The sequence below is a fragment of the Stegostoma tigrinum genome, chromosome 37 (genome assembly GCF_030684315.1).
Source record: "Stegostoma tigrinum isolate sSteTig4 chromosome 37, sSteTig4.hap1, whole genome shotgun sequence".
Taxonomy (NCBI): domain Eukaryota; kingdom Metazoa; phylum Chordata; class Chondrichthyes; order Orectolobiformes; family Stegostomatidae; genus Stegostoma; species Stegostoma tigrinum.
In genome coordinates this window covers 283520-289519 of record NC_081390.1, presented here as the reverse complement: position 1 = coordinate 289519, position 6000 = coordinate 283520, and positions in this window count along the sequence as shown.

Below are 6000 nucleotides of genomic sequence, written 5' to 3'. Positions count from 1 at the left end.
TTTTTTGCTTCTATATCAACATGAGGCTTTGACATGATCAAAACCAAAGTTTCTGGAAAAGCTGAAGAGTTTTTTGGAGGACGATCTAGGCCCAAAACGCCAGCCTTCCTGCTCAGCCTGCTGTGTTCATCCAGCTCTACACCTTGTTATCTCAGATTCTCTAGCATCTGCAGTTCCTGCTATCTGCTGGAAATGTTCAGCAGGTCTGGCAGCATCTGTGAAGGGACAAAACAGAGTTAACATTTGGGTCCAGTGACCCTTCCTCAGAACAGTTAGGACCCGAAACGTTAACTGTTTTTCCTTCACAGATGCTGTCAGGCCTGCTGAGCTTTTCCAGCAACTTTGTTTTGTTCCTTGCTTACAACATCCACGGTTCTTCCGTTTTTTCCTTTGACATGATGTTTGATTCAACTTTAATCTCTGTAAGTCTTGCTGTGTAAAGAGGGGATTTTATATGCTTTTAAAAGTCCTATCTATAAGTACAGGACAGAAATTCACAACATTTATTTTTGTTTCTTTGGAAAATTACCTCCCCAAAGCTGTACCTTTCAGTCTCAGAGAAAGGTTTGAACCCTCACCAAGATGGTGGCAGATAAGTCCACACCGGGGTAAACACGCGGCCTTTACGTTCCTATTGGGAGCTTTAAGTTTATCCCGGGACTTTACAACATTCCCAGGTCTCAGTCCCGCGGTTTCCAATCCTACCCTGTCGGACAATCTCCGCCACCGCCTGAACCGTCCATTCCTCCTCACTCCGTCCCTCTGACTGACACTGAGCATGCCCACAGCAACACCTGCACCTGCGCTGTGGGTCCCATTCGCCCTGATAGGAGGCTTTTCATAGCGCGGGGCATTTGGGGTAATACAGGAGCCAGAGACCAGCGATCAGGAATGTTTTTCTTAGATAACAAAGTGTGGGGCTGGATGAACACAGCAGGCCAAGCAGCATCTCAGGAGCACAAAAGCTGACGTTTCGGGCCTAGACCCTTCATCAGAAAAGGGGGATGGGGAGAGGGTTCTGAAAAAAATAGGGAGAGAGGGGGAGGTGGATTGAGGATGGATAGAGGACAAGAGAGTTGCAGTGGGAGAGAGATCCCCTGAGGCTTGTCCGGAGGGAGGAGGGTAACTTCTTCAGGTTAGGCATCCCCGGAAGAGGCTTCGCAATGAGGTTAAAACTGTATCAGAGGTAATGGGATTGGCGAAACAGATGACCCGTAAATTCGGGAGATATCGGGCACGATGTACAATGAGGTTTGAGCACTTTTATTAAATACAGAAACATCATATGGGAGATAATTTGAACAGTTAGCGATGTCAAGCCCCTCAGATTCCACTGTTTACAAACAAATTTAAAGGAGCTAACAATATAAAACCTCATTTACTTTACAATTCTGACTGGAAATTTTGGTAGCTGTAGCTTCCCAGGTTTGTTAACTCAAATCATCCAGACTTCCTTAACATTCAATAGTCTTGATATTGTCCTCATGCTGAATTCGCAATTCAATCTGTCCAAGAATCACCCAATTCTGCACTGGAATGCAATTTTCATTACATCAAGAGGGAAAAAAAATCGCCCTTCTGACATTGAAACACAACATTGTATCAATGCATCATGGAATCCCTACAATAAGAAAGTGGACATGCAGCCATCAGTTTGCATCAACTCTCTAAAGAGCAATCTAACTTGTGCATCAATGGACTGTGGGAGGAAACCAGAGCACCCATCAGAAACCCAGGTACATAAAAGGAGAATATGCTGTCTCCACACAATCACCCATGGTTGGAATTGAACCTAAGCCCCTGGAACTGTGAGGCAGTAGTGCTAACCATGATGACACCTTGCCATATCATTGAATGGTTCCAGCCAAGTCGAGGAGAGAGGTGTATATGGCACTAATCACCAGGTCCAGTCCCTTCAGGGAGCCTGTACTCAGGCAGGACCAACCATCTTCCAAGTGGTTGCCTCATAACACAATGCTCACAAACAAGTGGGAGCTCTGCAATGGGACAAAGCTTTTGCTTGAGTTATGCTTGAGGAGTTATTATCATAGCATGAGGGCCAGGATCTGTGCAAACATTTGTACAATGGCCCACTAAATTCTTCAGCTACCATTTTTAGAGCATGTCTGCCCCATTGGTGATTGAAGTATCTTCATCTGAGTTTGGTGGGACATAGAAGGGGTTGAGTCATGTGAAACTTAAAGTCTCTTATTTCTGTCATGTACATTTTCATCTGATTTATTGCTATGATTTTAGCACTCTTCTAGTTTCATTTGAATGTGACAGGTTACACACAAACTCTTTTACACATGACTATTATTTTTCAGTATTGACTACAGTTAAATTCTATGGCTAACATACATATGGCATACATGAAATGCTTTGGCAAGTGTATTTCCTGTTGAATTTTCTAGATCAATTGTTGATTACTTTTGTAACTTGAACTGACTAGATTGATATGATCACATCAGATCCTATACAGGAAACTGACTTACTACTTCATATTTTGATTTGATTTGGCTTTAATGAAGTGGTTTCTCACTGAAACATGAAGATTTAATCCTGTCTGTTTTGTTTTAACAAAAAAAGAAGTTTGTCAACAAAACAAATAAAGATAAAATTGAATAATAAAATTTTAAAACATTTTAAAAACACAAATTTAAAAGTATAATCCACAAACTCCATTGCAGCTCTTGCAGATCAGTTACAACACTGGCATCGACCTGACAATGTGGAAAATTGCCCAGGTATATTCTGTAGATGAAAAGTGGGACAAATGCCACCAGGCCAATTACCGTCCCAACAGTAAGTGATGGAAGGTGTCACCAACAGTGCTATCAAGCAGCACCTGTTCAGCAATAACATCTTCAGTGATGCTAGATTTGGTTTCCACTGGGGCCACTCAGCTCCTGACCACACTACAGCCTTGGTTCAAATATGGTTGAAACAGCTGAATTCCAGAGGTGATAATGGGAACTGCAGATGCTGGAGAATCCAAGATAACAAAATGTGAGGCTGGGTGAACACAGCAGGCCCAGCAGCATCTCAGGAGCACAAAAGCTGACGTTTCAGGCCTAGACCTTCATCAGAGAGGGGGATGGGGTGAGGGTTCTGGAATAAATAGGGAGAGAGGGGGAGGCGGACCGAAGATGGAGAGAAAAGAAGATAGGTGGAGAGAGTATAGGTAGGGAGGGGAGAGGTCAGTCCAGGGAAGACGGACAGGTCAAGGAGGTGGGATGAGGTTAGTAGGTAGGAGATGGAGGTGTGGCTTGGGGTGGGAGTAAGGGATGGGTGAGAGGAAGAACAGGTTAGGGAGGCAGAGACAGGTTAGACTGGTTTTGGGATGCAGTGGGTGGGTGGGAAGAGCTGGGGTGGTTGTGTGGTGCAGTGGGCAGTGTGGTGCAGAGTTCTCACACACCATCCCACCAACCTCCGAATACAACGCATCATCCTCCAACACTTCCGCCATCTACAATCTGACCCCACCACCCAAGACATTTTTCCATCCCCACCCCGTCTGCTTTCCGGAGAGACCACTCTCTCCGTGACTCCCCTGTTCGCTCCACACTGCCCTCCAACCCCACCACACCCGGCACCTTCCCCTGCAACCGCAGGCAATGCTACACTTGCCCCCACACCTCCTCCCTCACCCCTATCCCAGGCCCCAAGATGACATTCCACATTAAGCAGAGGTTCACCTGCACATCTGCCAATGTGGTATACTGCATCCACTGTACCCAGTGTGGCTTCCTCTATTGTGGGGAAACCAAGCGAAGGCGTGGGGACCGCTTTGCAGAACACCTCCGCTCGGTTCGCAACAAACAACTGCACCTCCCAGTCACAAACCATTTCCCCTCCCCCTCCCATTCTTTAGATGACATGTCCATCATGGGCCTCCTGCAGTGCCACAATGATGCCACCCGAAGGTTGCAGGAACAGCAACTCACATTCCGCTTGGGAACCCTGCAGCCCAATAGTATCAATGTAGACTTCACCAGTTTCAAAATCTCCCCTTCCCCCACCGCATCCCAAAACCAGCCCAGTTCGTCCCCTCCCCCACTGCACCACACAACCAGCCCAGCTCTTCCCACCCACCCACTGCATCCCAAAACCAGTCCAACTGTCTCTGCCTCTCTAACCTGTTCTTCCTCTCACCCATCCCTTCCTCCCACCCCAAGCCGCACCTCCATCTCCTACCTACTAACCTCATCCCACCTCCTTGACCTGTCCGTCTTCCCTGGACTGACCTATCCCCTCCCTGCCTATACTCTCCTCTCCACCTATCTTCTTTTCTCTCCATCTTCGGTCCGCCTCCCCCTCTCTCCCTATTTATTCGAGAACCCTCACCCCATCCCCCTCTCTGATGAAGGGTCTAGGCCCGAAACGTCAGCTTATGTGCTCCTGAGATGCTGCTGGGCCTGCTGTGTTCATCCAGCCTCACATTTCGTTATCTTGAATTCCAGAGGTGATGTGAGAGTGACACCCCTTGACATCGAAGCTGAATTCAACCAAGTATGGCATCAAGGAGCCCTAGAAAAACTAGAATCAATGGATATCTGGTTGGCAAACTCTTCGCTGTTTGGAAACTGGGACATAGGAGGTCAGTTAGCTCATTTCCAGGACATCTTTGCAGGCATTCCTCAGTGTGGTGTCCTAGGCCAATGATCTTCAGCTGCTTCATAAATGCCCTTCCCTCAATCATAAGATCAGAAATGGGTTGTTCACCAATGATTACACAGTGTTAAGCACCATTCCTGACTCCTCAAATACTGAAACAGTCCATGTTGAAAAGCAACAAGATTTGGACAACATTCAGTCTTGAGCTGACAAGTAGCTAGTAACACAAATGCCAGGTTAAGACCATCACCAATAAGATACAATCTAACCACTGCTTCATGGCACTCAATGGTACTACCATCATTGAAATGCCCACTAACAACTTTCTCGGGGTTACCATTAACCAAGAACCCAAGTGGAGTCACCACATAAACACAATGGCCATAAGAGCAGGATAGAGGCTAGGAATACAGTGGTGATTAACTCACCTCATGCTTCCCAAAACCTATCCATCATCTACAAGTCAAGAGTGTGATGGAATATTCCCCAGTTGCCTGGATGGTTGCAGCTCCAACAACACTCAAGAATCTTGATACCATCCACGATAAAACAGCCTGCTTGATTGGCACCACATCCACAAATATCCTCTCCCTCCATTACCAACACTCAGTAGCAGCAGTATACTATCCAGAAGACACACTGTAGATGTTAACCAAAGATCCTCAGACAGCACCTTCCAAATTCATAACCATTTCCATCCAGATATGGGGAGCAGATACTTGGGAATACCACCACTTGCAAATTTCCTTCCAAGCCACTCACCATTCTGACTCAGTAATATATCTCCATTCATTCACTGTTACTGATTCAAAACCTGCAATTGCCTCCCAGACAACATTGTAGATTAATCCACAACAGGTGGGCAGCAGTGGTTCAAGAAAGTCGTTCACTACCACCTTCTCAAGGGAAACTAGGAATGGACAATAAATGCTGGTTAGCCCGTGAAACACATCAGCTACCTTTACTTTTTTTTACATTGTCTAAAACACCACTCGTGTAATACTGCCCCTGTTATCTAAAACCTTGTTTGGTTTAAGCCACTTATGAATTCAACTTTTTGACTGCAACTGTAGGTTGCCTCTTCCTGGACAACAACTGATGTTAAATGTACTAAGCTTTAAGTAACCTTCACAAGACTTATCTCATTAGAGTGAATGTGCGCATATGTGAGAATAACTTCACATAAAAGAGAATGTGTTAGAGAGTGTGAGTGCATGTCTGAGACAAAATATTTGTGAGAGTATGTTCCTGAGAATGAGTGTGAGTATGTGTGAGAGAGGGAGTTTGAATTTTTTGACTCAGTGAGTGCATGTACACGAGAGTGAATGTATGCTTGGAAAGTCAGAGAGCATATAAGAATGAACGTGTGCGTGTGTTTAGTGT